The sequence below is a fragment of the Coturnix japonica genome, chromosome 3, assembly GCF_054131305.1.
Source record: "Coturnix japonica strain WE chromosome 3, WE-NBRP24, whole genome shotgun sequence".
Taxonomy (NCBI): domain Eukaryota; kingdom Metazoa; phylum Chordata; class Aves; order Galliformes; family Phasianidae; genus Coturnix; species Coturnix japonica.
In genome coordinates, this window is record NC_140665.1 from 4,039,264 (window position 1) to 4,059,112 (window position 19,849).

General features: G+C 43.8%; 1 long non-coding RNA gene across 7 annotated transcripts in view; it reads left to right on the plus strand.

The window, feature by feature from the left end:
• The window catches only part of LOC107310689 (uncharacterized), a 158,094-nt gene extending 138,798 nt beyond the window's left edge, over positions 1 to 19,296 (plus strand). For 4 of the 7 annotated variants that reach the window (XR_014943754.1, XR_014943757.1, XR_014943755.1 and 1 more), the window contains one exon: positions 18,598 to 19,296. This is a non-coding gene — a long non-coding RNA (uncharacterized LOC107310689). Of the gene's footprint in view, positions 1 to 16,491; positions 16,595 to 18,597 lie in introns of all 7 variants that reach the window. The other 3 variants (XR_014943753.1, XR_014943756.1, XR_014943752.1) reach the window with 3 other exon arrangements.
• The last annotated feature ends 553 nt before the right edge of the window (positions 19,297 to 19,849 follow it).

The following is a 19,849-nucleotide window of genomic DNA, read 5'->3' on the forward strand; positions in this document are numbered from 1 at the left end:
ATGGCCACGGTCAGGTCTTTCATGTGTTCCCTCCTGCCTTGCCATTATGCTGGGGCTTTGAAACCGAGCTTTGTTTCAGCCTGGTAGCCCGTGGCAGTGGAACTTGTATGGAGCTAGGGAATGCATTGTGAGCACGGGAAGAAAATGTGTGAAGAATCGAAATGATATGGTTGTACCGGGAGTTCGTTGTGCTAACGCTGGCTCGCATCTTCTGGAAGCTAATGGAGCATGGTGGGATGGTCTGAAGATGTGATGAGTTTGATATGCTGGGACAGGACATTTAAAGATAATGGTGAAAGTATAATTCTTTTTTTCCTTTGTGCGTGGGGAATTTGTCTTGGCTCTGACTGCAAAATGTGTGCTCATAGGATACCTCTAGTTGGGGTCTGGCTTCATAGTAGGCTCTGGGCTTTCCCTCTCCCTCTGTCCTCTTCACTTTACAGCTGCAGACATGCACAGAGCATGCCACTGCTGGGTCCCAAGCCCACCCGGCCCCACTTAGTGTGAGGCTGCTGCCCATACTGCATATGGGGAGGTGGACAAAGGGCGGGATGTGTTTGGGATGTGTTGCCTCCAGCAAGAAGAAACACTGATTAAACCAGACGCTGGTGATTCTTAAGAAATCATTTTATTGGGCAGGTGGCGCAGGGCAGGTGAAAGATGTAGTCTCTATGAGAACAGCAATATCTGTGCTTTCATCACGACTTTAATGCTACCAAGGGCAAAGAGGATAGGTTATACCGTTGAAGGGACTGCGAGGTTGGTGTGTGGCGTGCTGCTAGCACAGCCAGTTGGCTCCAGTTATTGAAATGTCATCAACCCAGTAAGCTACATGCTATATTTTCTGCTGCATAATTGGTGAGCGCTGCTAATGTGAGCACCTGCGAGCTGAAGTGGAGCATGAACATCACAAACATGCACCTTAAAACTTTCTTTTTGTGAGGATTCATGCGGTTAGCACCGCATCACAGGTTACAGAGTATCTCGTAGGCAGCACAAAAGGAGCGTTAGTGTTGCAGGAACAAAGTGATAGAAGGAAAAATTACACTGGAGTGAATCTTCCTGGAAATGTCTTTTTCGGTAGTCATCCATTCCTAATAATCACCGTGATTTTTATGAGAGTCATTCTGAGCCCTAACACCTTAAATTGAACACGGAAGTAATTACCTGTGTAGATATCCTTAATTTGCCTTCGTGTAAATTAGAGCTGGATGCCAGCTTAAGTTATGTGCTGTCTTTCCCTAAATGCTTTTATAGATTTCTTTTTTCTTTCCTTTTCTTTTTTTAAGATGAGAAACAAGAGCATCCACTGAGTGTAAGAAAGAGAACGTCTCTGGTTTTGGCTGATTGCACTTTTTTGTGTATAATGAAGAGCTTGCTACTTGTGAGCAGGGAGAGAGGATTTAATGAATCACAAAAGTACATAATTTATTGTAGAATGTATTCCACACATATTTCAGAACAAATTCCATGGAAAATGTATGTGAGTCGTATTTCTATGAATCAGACTCTCAGAGTATTTCCTTAGAAACAGCTTGTCCTACATTTTTATAAAGGAGCTGCAGCATTTATAGTACACCACTGAATTAACATTTTGTGGTTAAAAATGCAGCCCGAGAAATTAAAATGATATTTGAAACATAAATCCTGCGTGCTAACAACTATCGTTATAAAAGCCAGCCAGAATCAACAGACATAGCTTGTTTTCTGCAAGGCTCTTTCTGGAGACCAGTTCTCAAAAAACATCTGTGCAAATGCAGGGGGAGGGAAAAAAAAAGCCCCAACTGGAATAGAAGCCATCAGCGGTTAGGTGTGTTATAAATACATTATTACTTCATTGTAATGGCACACAGGCCTTGGCGAGACTGGGGGTGACCTCACTGCCTGTCAGACCTTGAGTTTCTCCCAGGGAAGCAGTGTGTGAGAGGGGATGGGAATGGGATGGAAAGGGGATGGAGATGGGGATGGGATGGGATGCGGATGGGATGGGGATGGGGAGCCCACTCAGCATCACTTCAGTAGAGAACAGGAAGAAACAAACTTGGATGAGGACAGAGGACTCCACAGGCTGTTTATCCATAACGTCTGTAGAAACAGGAGGCTGCTGGGTTGAAGTTGTATACCTGGCAATGGGACTTGGGGAGTTACAGTGGTGTTCTGCTTCCAAACTGAATTTTCCTGCAGTTTTTTCCATTGCTTACTGAGAGGTTCTCACTGATGATGCTTCCACCACCATCTCAAATTGGGTAAGGGTTTACATGACTCTATCTCTGAAACAAAATGCTGCTCACTGTTGGCTAGAGTTTTTAGGTACTCAGCATCAAGTGAACTTGTTCCTAAAATGTCAGGGCATCAGTCGTCATTAAAATCAACAGATGTCTTGGATGCCCCCAGATCATTAGCAGCATCAGAAAATGCTGACCAAGTGTTTTGTTTTGAGTTATAAAACAGAGCTCAGCCTCCTCCTAGAAGTATTCTGAGCAGAAAAGGGAATATTTTGTAACTAAGGAAGACAGAATGAACTGCAACAAGAGATAGCTTTATATGAATATAGCCTCGATTTATCTTGTGTTACTGCTTAGGAGAAAACAGCAGACCAATTTTTGTGATCTGAAGCTGTGTGCAGCCTCATCAACCATCTCCAGACTCCATCTAAGGCTGGCAGATAAGAAGGGTATTGAAGGTGCAAAGGCTATGAATGCAAGGGGAGTTGGACTAGATGACCTGTAAAGATCCCTTCTAATTTTAAGGATTCTATGATGCAGTTAGAAAACGATTTCCTCAAGTCCTTTCCCAGCTTAGCCCCCTGAATATGCAGGGCTGCATCCAAACTGCATACAACATTCTCCCTTGGGACACTGGGTCAGCGTCAGCCAAGTTCAGGTCCTTTGCATCTTTGCAACTGTTTAAGGCCAACAACGTGTAGTTCACTTGGCTTCCTGCTTTGTCTTACCTGTGTAAGTAAGTTGTACATTTGGTAATGAGCCACATTTCCCATTCCAGAGGAAATTTTCTCTGTGTGAGGCTGAGAGAACTGAAAAAGAATCAGAAAATGAATAGGCTATTATTAACGTAATCAGAAAACAAACAAGCAGAAGTAATAAAGCAGAAAAGTAAATAAGTAAATAAGTAATAGGACATAAAGTATCTTGTTTTCTTAGAGGAGACATGAAGGTGATGTCATGGTGGGTTCTTCACTCAAGTCATTTTGTTCACATGGCAAGGGAGGAAAGCAAAAGCCTCCTATGCGAGGGATGGAACCAAGGTTTCTTCTTCTCTCTCCTCCCCGGCATTCCACACCTCACAACATGAGTGGGTTTGGGGCTGCTCAGCACAGCCAGGTCCATGGGCTGTGATGCCTTGTGAGCTGTGTCCCGGCGCATGGCCAGCCCAGGGCTGTGGCTCCAGCTCTTCCAGTTCTTCACATCACGTTAGGCACACTGCATAAGCATTTGTTTGCCAGGTCAGAGGCTGTAATAATATGTCTCTATTCCAGAGATGCTTTTTTTCACAGCTCAGTAAATCTACTGGGGTTGAATATGGAGAAAAAAGGAGTCACGGGGAGTTTTCAAGATTTCATTGCCTTTTTTAATGTGTGACCCTCCCGACCCCATTAAGCAGGTATTGTTATCGGTGCAGTCAACCCAATTTTGCAGTTGGATAACTATATCACGGTCAAATAAAGAACAGCATTTTCTATTACCTGTTTTTGTGAGGATTATGCTGTCATAAACAGGCTCAGCAGGAGCTTCAGTCAGGGCTTTATGTGCAATGTATGTCTGAAAAGTCTGCTTCTGGTTTCCTTATGTGGGATGAGGGTCCAGCTTGATGGATCTGACAGGTCAGCTGTGGGCAGCTACACGTTCCTGCCTTGCAGTCTACTTTTCAACGTGCTCATCACCAGGTTTAGTACAAAACAGCAAGCCTGACAGAATCACTCGGATGTGGCAGGTAACATCTGTGAGCAATTGTGTCTGGCCTGGAAAAAACCCAAACCCTTGTTGCTGAAACATCTGCTAGTTTACATGGAACTCAATTTTATTACTGAGCATAGTACAAGTTTAAAAGGGATGTTATGAGAAGGGTTAAACTGAAATGCTGGTGTCCTCTTGAAAGCTCCCCTTGAATGCTGCTCCAGCTCAGGGTGGAACAGCTCTGTGGAGCCTGCAGGAGCTTTGCTTTCAACCTCGGGGAAAGCCTGAACACTGGGATGTCTTCCAAGGCATTTCACACTTCCTTTTGAGGTTGGGGCCAAGGTTTAGATGTTTCAATAGCCAGCCTACAGGCCCCAAACCCTTCCCTGGCACTGGCCCGTAGACCACTAATTCAACAGGAGACATGGCCTAAGTAAGCCACCTTAACGATGTGCCTATTGAAACCACAGTGCCTGACGGGGGATGTCTGGTACCTATTACCCATGTGCCAATTATCCTGAAGATGGGAAAGAGGCTGTTTCTTGAGAGCACAGGCTATAAATGATGTGCACACACACTTTTAAAAAAAAAAAAAAAAAGGAAAAAAAAGGAAAAAGTTGTGTTAGTGTAATTTTCCTCGTCTACATTTACAGAAGGGAAAAAATGGAATGCTGCTTGGCAAACCCAAGGCAACAGACATTAAAGAGTGGCTACTGTAAACAAGGTGATAGAAGCTGTGTCACCCCTCCTGTTGCCTCCATCCACAGCCTTTTATTTATATTTCCTAGGAAAAAGAAGTCTTGCTCTTGGCACAGATAAAAGCCTGTTTTTTAGGAGGATGTTAGGAGGAAATTCTTCATGATGAGGGTGGTGAGGCTTTTGGCACTGCTGCTCAGAGAGCTGTGGGTGCCCAAACCCTGGAGGTGCCCAAGGCCAGGTTGGATGGGCCCTGGGCAGCTTGAGCTGGTGGGGAGCAACCAGCCCATGGCAGGGGCTGGGGATGGAGAGTTTTAAGGTCCCTTCCAACCCAACCCATTCTACGATTCTATGTTAAGAAGCCAAGGGCTGGTCCTGGGCCAAGTGCAAGCAGGGCAACCCTGCAAGCTACCTACTTGGACTCAAGCAGCCCTGGGTTTCTCTACCCATCACCTGCCCCAGGAGCTCTGTTTGCTGGGAAAGCTCATCATTTCTTCTCTGGCTTGATTTGGAATGGAGAAAGTCTGGGGGGGTGGGTAGGGGGATTTCCATGTAAGCCTCGTCTCAACAGCAGTGAAAAGAGCTGAATGAAACTCCCTCTTCCCTATTTTTTTTTTCTCTCCTCTCCACCAGTAGGGGCATATATCATGAAGTCCCCATTCAGGTTGGATACATGGAGCACATTTGCATACTTGGAAGAAGTTCCCGTGTAGAGGAGTGCATGAATACCTCTGGCATTTCGTACTGATGTTCTAAATATAAATGCAGCCGAGGAGTGTGTCTGTGGAACTGCTTGCTCTCTCAATAACCGCAATTCCTAACAACGTGATTTTCTGTGCTGGGGAAGTTCTGATTCTGATAAAGCATAGATGTGTATGTTGGGCACTCTTGTTAATTGAAAGCTGCATGTTGAATGCACCAGTGGTGTTCATCTATGTACCAAGTGCAGAAGGAGCTGCCAGATCCAAGCACAAGAAGGCCGTGGATGGGCAGACCCAATCTGCATGGCTCTGAGGACAGACAGGAACCTGTGGGCCACGAGGACACTTTGTTCTACAGGCATAGTGCAGCAGCGTGCGATTAAAGAACAGTCTTGCGGTGTGGATCCATTTGAATACCAAGCTATTTTATAGAGCCTGCACTGCGCATTTTGAATGCACGTTTGCTGTTATGAATAACAGGAATTGTTTGGCTTGGCCTGCCTTTGTGCCGATGCCAGCTGGCAGAGAGCAGAGCTGTGACACATGACACTACAGCTGTGTCCACATGTTTCTGCCTTGCAGTATCCACTTATATAATTTACTTTTTTGATCCGCAGTTGAACCGTTCGGGTGAGTGTAATTTGCTTTTTTGATCCGCAGACGAACTATTTAGGTGAGCTCATTGAATTACACATACCAGCCACTTCTATGAGAATCCTGATTTTGTCATTAAAATAAAAAAAAGAGAGAGAGAGAAATATTCATGCTGGGTTACTTGTGGTAATGCTGCAACTTCATTAAAGCTTTTGTGGTGAAAGATGCACCCCTAATTGAACTTAAGTATTTTTTCCTCTTACAATACCTAATGGCAAAGCAATATCTTAGTATTTAATGAGATGAGTCATTAGAAGAGTGACTCATGGTGACCCTACTGTAACTGATACACCAGGCCATGGGGCTGCTGAAGTTATCCTGTGCATCATTGGGATGCTTATTTGCCATGGCAGCTGGCTTTGCCACGGGGCAATGGCAACGCGCTAATTCCGAATTAGTTCAGATTGTATTTTTTAGTAAGGAACTCTTCTTGTGCAACACTGCATTTCAGACTGGTAGCCTTGGAAAAATCCAGCTGAAATGGAACTTAACACAAACTGAATGCAGTAGTCAAACTTAAGAAAACACACCAGCCCAGTTCCAGATATTCAAGACTAAGGCAGGAAATACAGAGAAAATATACAACAACTTTTTCAGCTCGCTGGTAAAGCAGAAATAACATGGCACTAATACAGACAACATTTTCATGTAAGCCCATTTTATTTTATTTACCTCTTCAATCAGAGTGAAATAGGAGAGCGCATAGATTTAGCTCTTTCTTCCGACTTTAGGAAACACTACCCAAGCGTTTTATTCCCAGTGCATGCTGAGCTTGCTGCGATACACGCTGCCTTGCAGTAATTCGGTGCAGCTTGCTGGCCGTCGGGGCTTGTACAGGGCAAAGTCGCTGCGCATTAGCTGCCGTATGGTCCTGCTAGAGCAGCGTGCTGCATTGCAGGGTCACAAGTTCATAGCAGAAGTGATTCATGTAGCCTGAAGGAGGGAGCCTGAACTCAATCTGTGAGACCAAGAGGGGAGCAGGGGCCCAGTGCTGGTGCCCTGACGCTGGCTCTCCCTCTGCTGGCTCTCACAGAAGGGGCAGAGGTGGCACGGAGGGGACAGAGGTATCCTAAGCACACATGGTGACAAGGTGCACACCAGGGAAGGGCTGACCCAGGCTTGCATACAGTTCACAGAGCGCCGGGGTGAGAGCTGAGCCGTGCATGACAACTGAATATTAAATTCTGTTCGCACTTGGAGTTATTGGGCAGCAAAGAGCTTTAAAGAAAGCAAAGCGATTGAGGTTTAACAACAGAAAAGAGAAAGCAGAACTTTAAAAATCATGGTGTTTTCTCAAGGCACTCAGTAAGTATTATGTTCGTGGTCAATAATGGTGCCTTTATGATCATATTGACAATGTGTGCAGAAATGTACATGGCATGGCAAATTGCAATTTAATGTCAAATGACAATAAAACAGTCGGAGATTATTCAAGTAAAAGAAAATATCACTTTAATTAAGCATTGCACAGCATAGCTGTAACAGATATATTATTAAGGCATAAAGCACTGAGTTCCAGGTAAGGCTCATGCTATAGCGAGGTGAATTACAGCCCAGGGCCAGCAGCCTGTATTTCACTCGTCCCCAGCACAGAGGTGTGACAGTACATCTAATGGGAACCATTTGACCTCGAGTCCAATGGGATCCTGTCCATGCAGCGATCTGCATATCACCACTTATATTGATCTCCCAGGCACAGCCTGGCTGCGATGATGAAGTTGTGTTTGGAAGGTTACTGGAAGGTTACCCTCCAAAAATATGGTAACTAATTTCTGGGGCTTCTCCCAAATACTAATTCCTAATGACTCCCAGATAAGCCTGGAAATGCTACAGACAGGCTTCATCATAGGGTTTTTGGTGCTCCTCATTTGTCTGTAAGATACTACTGGGGTATGTGGTGTATGAAAACATGAGGGAGAAAAAACAGTGAAAGCCAAGGAGTTTTGGAGCTGGGTAAGTATGGAAAGGCACTAGCTGATTTTTTTCCAAGCCACTAAAAGGTTTCCTGAGCTTTGAGGTGGTTCTTGGTTAATTTGCCTTTTTCTTCTGTGCTTTCTCAGGTTTAATTAGCCAAAGTGCAATAAACAAATTCCTTGCTATTGTCAGTGTTATCAGGACTTGTGACAGACAGTTTCATCAAGCAAACTTCAGTCAGTGTTCAGTTTCTTTTAAGAGGCATATTTGTATGAAACTTCGTATTTAAAAAACACGTTTTACTAGGGTGTGGGAGAAGTGACTGGTATCAACGCTCAGTAAGAGCCTGAGGAAGAATCCGAGCTCTGCATCTTGTTCTTCAAGTTTTAGGTTAGGGAAGAACAAGAAGGTTGTATGTATCAGCTGTGAGAAACAGTCCTGAAGTCATTGAGTTCACATTTTTTGGTACCGGGCAACTCCCTTATATTAATTTATATGCAAGGAAAAGCTGTAAGGTGGCTCATTGTCTCCACAGGGACCATGGAACTCTGTCAATGGCAATCCCAGAAGGATGCCTTTTTCTTTACCGACTTTGGGTATTTCAGAAACTGAGTGTGAGAGCTGGGTAGCATGAAGTGGGAATAACATGTGTACATGTGTTTGTATATGAAGGGCTCGATCCCAACCCAGTAAAATAAATGCAATTACTTCTGTTTTTCAGCACTTTGGTTCATCCCTGCCCTGACCTGTGCAGCTTAAGCCTGAAATCTCTCTCTAAATATATAAGCATGAGATTTGCATATGGAAACATAGTTGATTTATCTGATAAATAATATACCACATGTAGCAGTTGCATCTTCCTTGATGAAGTGCACCAAAGAATGTGAGGGCTGTTGCTTTCAGTACTCACTGCATGACCATACAGAAATTTTGAAGGGATGCTGGAGCAATGAATGGCTTTTGCTGCAGCTCTCTTTTCACAGCATAAAATGTCATTTGAGCAGATGTGGATGGGATGTCGAAGAAAGGCTTTGTAATGTCTCGTGTATTCAGGAAGCCTTCAAGAAATGGAAGGGTTCTATCATCACTCTTCACTCTGGATCTTGATCCCTGTAGACTTTACCATGGTCATAGAAAGAATAATTTCCTGACAACTCTGAGAGCTGAAGAAGAGTTTGTGTGCATACGCTCTATGAGAGAAAAGCAGGGATGGGCTGTGGAAAAGCAGAAGAATAATACTTTTTTTTTCTTCTTAAGAGCATTCCATGAGTTTTAGTTTTGTGTTTCTCCTCTTCTACCCAAGTATTGTGTAAAGAGCTTATATAAATCTGCATATAAATGTGTCTAAGTATTAATTTCTGGTGAGATGACAGTAAGATCCATAGTGATGCACCTACAGTCTTAAAATTTTGGTCAGGAGTGACCATAAGCTGCATCAGATATGCGTTATCCTCAAGTGGAGCTTAGTAGTAAAAGGAGTCAATAAGGAACCAACTGAATTCAGCAACAAGGCAGGTCCTGATCGAGCAGGCCATGATGGGGTTGGTACAGTCCCCCTTTCTGTATAGGGAAAGATGGTTCCTGCAGAATCCCATGTGGAATGTGGTTGCTCTTTGAGGAATTTCTGTGGACAAGTTTCCCTGAAGATGTTGCGGCTGGATAATTTAGGTGAGCACTTAGAAAAGTGTAAAGCCACAGTTATTTAACAAGCATGCTACAATGCACTTTCCAATTAAATTTCTAGTTACAGTGGTTACCGTTTTAGAAGCGGCATCTGCCAACTGTTCCCATACTGTGGTATCTGAGGCACCACATTTATTTCCTATTCTGAGGGCTGAGCAGCCTATGCTATCTCGTACAGAACTTTGAGGCAAACACTGATTAATGTTGACTTTTTAATGGTAACCACTATGATTTTTTTTTTATTCCTCTAATTCATGGTATTATAGGTAATAGTAATGTGAATATCACTGAATTATTTATAAACTTATGTTGGCAAATAATGATGTGGTAGTAACAATGAATTACTTCTGCATTTACACCAATAAATAATGATGAGGAAGAGTCAAGCTCAGCCTCTTGCTAGCCTATACCAATTAAAAGATATTTGCAAATGTATTTTCATGCCAACAGAATGGAGCTGCCTTGTGGAGTTCTTTGACCCCAAAGAGCAATGGGTGGTTATAAGAGCTAAGTGGAAGCTCAACAAGCAGTGTAGGAAGGCCCTGCAGGGGTAGGAGTGAGGAAACCCTTGCTTAGCTTAGCTGAAAGGAAGACTGAGCAGTGGCTTGTTGGGATGAACAAAGGGAAGGTGGCTCCATGCATACTGGTTGAATCCAGTGGATAAATCATACAAGGCAAAGTCAGTATCAGGAGGATGAAATGAGACAAGTGTAAGCATGCCTGGAATAAATAACTGCTCAGACAAACTGTCAATATGAGAAGTAGGGGGTTTGGGCTTCTTCAAAGCAGGACAGAAGGCCATTTTTCAGAAAATAAGCTTTGAACAGTGGCTAAACAGAACAGAGATTACACCCACCTGCTTGCAGTTATCCACAGAGAGAAGGGTTGGCTATATATGCCTAAAGCAGAAGAAAGTAAACTCTGGATTTCTGCATTTATCTGTAGCCACAGAAGTGACTGAAGAGAATTAGCAGTTTAGAGATGTGATTTGGACAGCTTTAAGTCTAGTTATTGGCATGAAGCTATTTTAGAAGAAATTAAAATGAAACAAGAAGCCAAAACAGAAGAAGTCCTCTTGGGGTGATGCTGGAAATTGCATATTGCCCCCATCATTGGCCAAGCCGTGATCCCCACAAAACCCGGGGGTGAAATCACAGCAGTGCTGTGGACTGTGGTTAGAGCTGGGGCTTTTGGAAGGGAGAAGCAAACCCCCATGGGACGTCATACCTGCAGAGCTTGCAGCCTTTTATCTTTCATTAGCAAATATTGGGCAGTGCCGTGTGCAGTTACTTACAGGAACATTTAATCAAATAATCTCCTCGTCTCCCAGGCGGCTCAGACCGCTGCAGTTTTATAGTTACCTACTTCAGCTGGAACAGTTCCTTTCAGCTGTAAAAGCAAATATGCAACATGGAAAAAAAGTCTTGTTTTTATCAAAACAGACAGAACTATTCCAGCTGCTGATATTAAGGTAAAAATAGCAAGGTTAAATGTTAAACAACCTCTGAGTGGACGTTTGTATCTACAAAGAGCCAGACCAATTGCTCCGAAGGCCTTTTCTTTTTTCTTCTAGGAAAAAAAAAGAAAAAGAAAATAATAATAAAAAAATCCTCGTTCTACTTCTGAAAAGCAAATTTATTTTCCCCTCTTGCTGATAATTAAATACAGTGGAAACCGGCTCCCTTGATAACAAATACATTGGTAATGTGTGGTGCTTCCTGCCCCAGCATCTTGTAACTCACAGAAGTTTCCATGGCCAGATTTGAATGCTCAAAGTGCTAATAATGTCTGCTAGTCAGCCTTCCTACTGTTCAGAAAATTTCACTCCTGCAGCTTTTTGGCTTGTTTTGAGAAATCACTGCAAAGGTTAGTGAACTTTTCAATGTGTTGGCATTTAACCTGTGGTCAGACAGTAAGGGGGGAAAATAAAGAAAATGAAATAAAAGGAAGAAGAAAGAGGAGAAAAAAAAAAAATTGGTCCATAGAAAGATATTTCTCATTAGTAACTGTTTGCATTACCATTTGCATGGGAATTGAACAGATTTGGAAATCTCCCCATTAAAATGGAATTCCCTGACTTTTAACATATCTTGAAAAATACAGTGCATTAAATGAAAAGATGCTTAAAACAATGCTGGGGTTTTATTCCAGAGAAACATTTGGGCACTTTCACTGGGAAAGGAGGTTAAAAGGTTGTCAATGCTTTCTCCAGGGGCTCTGTCTGACAGTGAACATGTGTTTCCTCCCTTTAATCGGCTCGCCAGTAGCCAGAAAGCTGCTTGTTTTCTGCAGAGGTTGTCAAAAATGATTTCAGTCTGGAGACGATGAATGATAAAAGAGGTTTTCAAACACAGTTTTGCACTGTAGCATTTGCAGTCCCAGAGAGGATGGATTGTATTACAATCTCGGTGCAAAGGGCCATGTTCCTGTAGCAAGAAAACAGTGCCTCGTTCAACCTGTTTGATGCTTCCACTTATCTTTCAAAGTTGAAAAATAGAAGCTGGACCTCAGCTAAAGGAAAAGATCCTCCCCAGAGTTTGTTCCCTCTCTCTGCTAAATTAAGTGTTTTAGATATTTAGTGACGCTTCTTTTTCTTCTCTTGTGCTGTCCCTGAGAGCTGTGTTTCCTTTGGGAGCTCGCACAGTGCTCATTCTGGGGGTTGCTCGCTGCTGGCCATAGACCTTTTTCCTCTGAAGCCACTGGGAAACCTTCCTCCAGGAACACCAGACCTATAGGTGAAAGTTTTGGCATCATAAAACACTGAAACTGCACTTTCACGTAGCGCTCAGCATCCTTTCCCCAGTATGTACCTGTATTTGTGCAGAAACCCAATGCTTGATCCTGGAGCATGGCTGTGGGGGTATAGAAAGTAATGCCATGCAACAGATTTAGATGTGGGTTAATGGCAAACCCTGAGTCCAGCAGAGGTTTGTGAGGTGGTGGGCTGGACCCCGAGGCCATCTGCAGTGACAGCATTAGCGACTCTACTGGCTCAGCAATTCCATACATGGGGTATCTTTTAATAACTTACAAGTCAAAACTCAGCAGCGTGATAGCACCAGCTCTAAGCCCAGGCCTTTCTGCACATCCCTGGAGCCCTGCAGCCCTTACTGCTGCCTGAGGATGGTTAGCTGACATTCAGCAATGTGAGCTGGGTTTGGCTCTTGGTGCCTTGCCTTTCTGTAAGCCGCTTCTTATCTAGGAGTTCATTTTTCCTTCTCAGACTCCAAAACCAGGTCTGTCCTTCATCTGGACCCCCACTGGCCAGTCCCTCTCAGCTGCCCCACTGCCAAGCCCCATCTCATCTCTGTCCCCTTGCCCTTCACGGGACTGCTACCACCGAACTTTATTTGTACCCAGCCCTCCCATCTGCTCCATCCATCCATCTCCTCAGAATAATATCTGTACTCCTTCTTGGAGCCTCCAAACACCCTTTATCCATCAGCTCTCTTCCATACATTTTTGAGAGGGAAGGGCTCGGGTCTTTCCCTGCCATCTCCACCTGCTCCACCACAATGGGCTGATCTCCATCCCAGAATGCTGCTGGATGCTGCTGGGTTCATCTATCCCACCAGAGCCACCTCCAGCATTGCCAAAATTGGGCTAGAAAAAGAAGTGCAGGGGATGTGAGCTCAGCAGGGGCCTCCAGTAAGTACCGTGCAATGCAGGTCAGGTGCACACAAGCAAAACAAAGTTTAGATATACTGGATATACTTAGTGGTTTGATGAATCTTTCTGTTTTTTTCTGTTCTTTTTCTTTTTAAGCTGAAAGAAAAAATAGAAGGAGCAGAGAAAACAGCGTCTGTCAGAAGTCTCAGCAATTCTCCCTTTGGTTACATTACGCTGCTGCTAACAGGAACTTCCTGTTTAGTTGCTACATGAAAAGGAAGTATATAAACAAGAGAGTCCCAGAAATGACTAAACGCTGAGCACAGAAGGTTTTTATTATCATATTCAGAATCTTGTGCATGGGGAAAGCTTTGTTCCTTTTCTTTTTTCTTTTTTTCTTCTGGACATGACTAAGTTCCAAAACATTTCTCGAGTGGTAACTTGTATTCCATTCTTTATTATTTCTGACAATATTTTAAATAGTTCGAGTCCAGTTTTGTGCCAAGAAAGGCAGGCTGTCAGGCAACACTGTGCTGTGTAGGAGCAAAAATTGAATATCCACTCAAAGCATACTTGGGAAACCTGGACATGGAAATGGACATCTTTTTGTCATCTGACTATGATTACCATCTAAGTGGTGTGATGATGTCACTGGCATTTTTTGCTGCACGTATGGTTGGCTTGGAAATCCTTTCCATTGGTGCCAAGAAAGCTTATGACAGGTGCGTGCAGAATTTGGTAGAATCCATGCAAAACCAGTCCCAGTGCACATGTTTGCAAAGTCCCTGTGACCGTGTCACGTTACTCTCACCTAACTCCTGGGCAGCTTTCAATGTTTGTTAGTGCCAAGTGTCATCAGGACCTCAGCAGTCCCCAAACCCTCTCCCCCAAAACAAAAAAGCATCAGGGAGGGTTGGAGCCAGGCAAAGGTTCGGCTCCTCCTCTTCCTCACACTGAAATATTTGGCTGATGTCATAGAGATTTGGCTAAGTGGATTCAATCAACTGTTTTCACTCTATTATAGTTCATAATCCCTATTCAAGATGAAGTGCACTGCAGCCTAATGAATGTGGTAATGGAATCCTTGTGTATGTTTTTCCACAGCAGGGTGCAGATTAGCATAAGTGTCATATTCTGTTGGCATGCCTGCTATTATATCTGAGGCGTTGCACACACTGGGAATTTTTCAACTGGATAATAATAAGATGAATATGGTATGCACATGCACATCGAGCACACTGGTTTTAGAAAGTGGTCTATAATAAATCTCACCTGGAGGGGCATTATGATAGATTAACTTTGCATTTTGGCTTAAAAATGCAACGTTTAAGCCAAGTGTATGGTAACATGAGTACAAAAGAATTAGATTAAATTTCACGCGCAGTTTTGAAGAATGTTGTCATTGAGGGCTGAGGAGCACTCTGCAGACCCTTTGGTTTCAGATATTCACTGCAAGCTCCTGAGCTCGGACATCACACGCATGTCCAAAGCTGCTACTGGGAGCTCTGAAAGATGGTCCTCAGAGAAAGTAAATTCGGGTTGTATGATACCGTGGTGTCTGTGCCTCATGGCCTGGCGAGCTGGGAGAAGAGGAAAATCCCCACTACTTTTATTTTAAAAGCACTTTGGTTTTTACCAAAGGTTTTCTCTCCCATGAAAAAGCAGCACTGATGAAAGTAGGACCAGAGAGAAACTGGTGCCCAAACAAAAATCCCTCCCGAAACACACGTGATGGTGCACAGCCTTCAGTCTGTGTTACAACAAGTTTTCCTCTGAGCTATCATCTGCACCCTCAGTTCCTGAAGTGTTGAAGCTTCCCTGCAGTTAGAGAAACTCCTGATGAATTTCTTTGCGCGTGGCAGGGAAGAGACAGCGCCGCGTATGATTAGTCCCAGAATTTATTACTTGATTATGGAAAGTGCAGGCCTGAGAAATTCATACCACTTAAGCGGTGGTTTAGTGTGACTAATCAAAGAGGTTTTCCTGGCACACAGGAGGTATCAATATATATAGACTGGTGTAGAAAAGCGTATCTTTATGCTTTTAAGCATGGTGGCATGGTAACAGCTTAAGCATATTAATCAGCCCAAGGTAAGTGCTGCTTCTGTATCATATTTTAATCTGATTCTTTCTGCAGTGTTAGAGAAATTATATCTGTGGCTGAAATAACATTTAGAAAAGAAATGGTTTGCCAAGCGAACGAAACAATCAAACCAGTCATTGAGAGCTGAGAACTAGCTGTGGGTTTCGTTTACCTTTATTATCAGTACATTTCTGCACAATCACCGCAAGCCCCACTGGTGGAACATTACCAAGAACGTCCCAGGTAATGGAAGGGCGTCGATGTTTGTTTGTTTTGTGTTTAGTCTGGAGGAGCCCTGCTCTTAGCAAGACCTGCCTATTACTGGGTCAGTAACCCAATATGTTCCTCCTGAGAGCAAACCATGGGCTCCAGAAGGCCGTGCTAATATCTGCGGCACAACCTAGCAGCCAGCACGGCATGCTGTTACTTTCTGAACACTGGGAAGCAGAGTGACCTTTGTAAAACTTAAGGAAACCTGCAATTTGCACACGTGCATATGTGCAAGAGTGGCTTTCTAGCAACTCCACAAAGCTTGGCATTTTTTTAAGGAAAGCAACAAAATGAAATCTCACCTGTGGTTGAAAGAATGTAAATGGGAGCTTGGAGTGGAGTACAAGCACCCTTTGCGATCACAGCTCCCATTTCCTTGAATGTTGCAGAAGGAGGTTGGGTGGCAAATGTATTTAAGAGTCGGAGGAAAAGGGCTGTTAAGTCGACCTTGGTAACTTAACTGAAACAGTATACGTGTAAATCCATCGCAAATCCCCAGCCTTTTACAACTCTTGTCCCAATGGGAATCAGATCACAGAACTGTTTACAAGAGACCACGATTCAGATGGATAAAGAGCCATGACAGCAGGGCCCATATTATTGGAAATTTTAGTAACCCGAGCCTAAGTAAATATTCTAAAAGCAAAATAATAGGGATTAGGTAATTATTATGACGTGATCATACTTACAATATTTTGTATTTGGTAGAGAATGATTTCACTGTACATGCCGGTGCTTTGCTTCCCTGCAATCAGTTGAAATCTTTGTTGTTTAAAGCTAATGTTACTGTTAAAGAAAAAAAGAAAAGGAAGTGCATATATCTGTTTTACCCTGAGCTCTAGATGTCCTGAATAGTCATCTTTAAAGCCCCTGGAAGTAGCGCCATAGAAGTGTTTTACAGCATTATTTAATGTATGAGCTAATCCCCTGCTAATTTTTGCCATTTTTCTGCATGGGGGAGAAACAGGGAGGGTGAAGATCCTGCTCCTGTTCTGCCATGAGACCATGGCCACAGCCATCCTCAGAGTGGGGACAAAAGGAACCCAACTGGAGCGTCAGTAGCATCCTAGGTACTGTGAACAAATACTGAGTGTTAGTCAATTAATCTTCCCCAAATAATATGTTATGAGCTTATGCTTGAAAATAGATTAAACTCATGTGAGTTTTGTTTGTTTGTTTGTTTGTTTGTTTTCTTTTTTCTTTCTTCCTTCCTCCCTGAAATCACTTTGACACATTTTCAACACATTTTCTTGTTGCAGCTGAGCCATAGCTTGATGGTGGTGATATCCTTGGAGATCCTTACCCAGAGGATGCTGTAATGGGTTGTGAGGTTTGGGAAAGAGTGAATCAGTACCAGTGAGGTATTCACCTCTTAGGCATGAGCATGGAGGTTGAGGATATTTACTGCCATCTGTGGTGGTACAGTGGCAGGGTGGGCATTCATACCCCAAACCAACACTTCCAATGTACACTGCAACGCTGTTTTTTGATGTGTTAATTTCATGTATTTTCCATACTGCTAGGAAGCCCAAAACACAATGGATGTAGGGAAAATATTGGCTTTTCTATTGCAGAGAAGGACTTTGCTGAGGCTGTGTGAGTGACTATCCTGGGATGCTGCATCTGAGGGATGTAGCATCAGGATCTCACGAGGCCAGTCCCCCACCTGCTGCTCACAGCAGAGCAGAACAAGGTGTTGTGTTGGGTACCAGTGCCCCTTTTCACCTCCAGCAGAGCTGATGTGCAGTTCTGTGTGGTCATGGAAGCCGTAGGCAGCTGTATTGATGGATGAAGGTAAAAGAAGGTCATCAGCGCTACTGAAATCCTGACAAAGAGTTGTGTTGGGGAAATTGCCCTGTTGCTGCTCCACGTGCTCCTGTTCCACTAACCTCCTGGCCTGGGCATCAGAAATTATTGCAGCTTCAATTATCGGATGATAGATGGCCCCTTGCTGAAAGCAGGGAAGTGAATGGCAATCCTAATTAGATCCTGATCCCGGGGACCCGAGTCTCTCGTTTCCAGTCCCTGCACAGCAGAAACTCCCATGATTTAAGTGGAATTGTGTCTGACTTGCACCATGAGAAGACTAGGGATCGAGCCAGTGGTGCCTTTGCAGAGAAGCATTTGCTCTCCTGCTCTGTGGGAACAAGACCATCATGCTCAGCATCCTGCAGGAGGGAAGTGTGAGTTGCCAGGTGGATTTTTTACTGCTCGTTTGTTGGGCATGTGGCTTGAGTAAAGCAAGGAACAACCCATACCTGTACCCCATTTCTTGCCCCCAGACTGATGGTAGATTAAGCTGTTATGAGAGAGTAGTCAATGAGAGGGTCAGTGCCTGTAGGAGGCTGCTCAGAAATAGCCTGAGGGAACATTAACAGCGACCTGCCCAAGCGGCTGAGCTGTGCTGCAGCTTGCTTTAGCACACAGGAGCAAAACAGTTAGTGCTGGGGACCTGTCCCAGCCTCTGTGTGGACCATGGAGGAGTCTCCTTGGGATTACCTTTCCTCTGGATCAATGATCTGAGTGCCTGACAGTTCCTGGAGTGCATAAATGTGTGTGTTCCAGCTTTCCTTGCAACTAAGCAGTCTCCCTTTGGACACTGCAGGAATAGTTCCCAATGTGAACCAAAGCACTGCATCTGCAGGCATTTCCCATTTGAACTAGAACAAGGAGATAAGGGTGTCCTTCCACCCACCTGGCCCTAGGGAACTGGGCTAGTCCTTGCTGCCTGCAGGCGTTGGCATCTCCCACCCAGTGCCACCCCCATCAGCTCAGGGATGCTGCACACCCCAGAACCTGGCATTTCTCTCTTCCCACAGTAATTTGTGCATAAATCCCTAGAAGTCACAAGTTTCTCCTAGCATCAGCTAAATAAGTGATGTTATCTCTACCGTCATTGTGCTTTGCTAATTTTAGCTCTGGTGCACGTTTTATTTCTTCGGGAGAGCAATAAAACCTTCTTCCAGCATCTCATTTTATTCCCCTTTGAAGCCTGAACAAATTAGCAATGTTGAGAACTTTATTTTAAGAGTTCATTAAGCCCTTAACAGTAAATCCTTTTCTCACATTCCAGATGTTGTGGTTTCCTTGACCTCGGTTTGTATTTCCCTGTGATGTGAACAAGCCCACGTCACATTCTGGCCCTGCCAATGGCTCCGGTAAGCCAAGGAGTGGGGGACACGAGCAGCCTTCTGTAACCTTTTGGGACAGAGAAAATGAGAGAACTTGGTGCCATCCTACCAGCTCAGTGCTTTGGCTGTAGGCATTATGCATTGCTTAATGCCCATGTTCTCTGCAGAGCTTTTATTACATATTGAATGCTTTTCTCCCAATATATTTTTCATTCCTTTCCCTTTCACTTGAGCACTTTGCATTTCAGAGGTAGCATTCACCTGCATTTGGGAATGTATAAAGCACTGCCCTTGAATAAATTAAGCACGTTGTTTCATCAGCGTGTCCAAATGGGCACAAATGGTGCTTTCCTGCTTTGATTCTGTGGGGAGTTCTCAACATGCTGAAATTCAGCAGTTTGGCCGGTCCCTTGGATTTGAGTGGTGTTAATTATGTATTACACGTATTAATTAAGAACCAAACGTATCTATTCTCTTTCAGCCAATGGTGAATCACCTTAAATGTAATCTTTGCATTTTATCCTCTTCAAACGTTGGACTTTCTTTTTTTTGAAGACAAGCACCTGCAAGCCTTTTAGGAGGTGTTACCCCTACTGTTACTGACGTTTTAATAAATACAGAAATAAATGCTCCTCACCTAATTGTCTAATGTCAACACTTACCTCATCGAAAGAAGTGAGTCAGTTTGAGCTGAATTTACAACACGTGCTGTACCTATGGCCGCCCAATGGGCAGCGCATACAGTCTCCTATCCATTTTTCCTGTTTTCTTTGAAACCATAGTAACTATCGGGCTGTGTTCATAAATATTACAATGAATATTTGTCTTTGTGCGCCTGCACAGGGAAACGTGAAATATGGATCAAAGATAGCATTTCATAAAGGGAAAAAACAGATTCTTTTCCACATGGCCTATACGGCTGTCCCACACGTTAAGGCAGCTGCTGGGCACAAATATTCCACCATGGGGTGAGACAAACATGATAATAGAGGAGAATGCCCATCACCAGGAGAGTTCCATCACTGGGTGACTTCTCGCTTGAAAGACCACTTAGAGGCACTGACAGCAGTGCCCTGCAAGAGGATGCTTTGCTTTCTGGGTGGGAGTGTAAGATGGGCTTGCCTTGGCATTTCAGTCAGCTGGGGAACCAAGGAGGCAGAGAAATGTTTAAATCCAGATGAACCCAATCTTTTG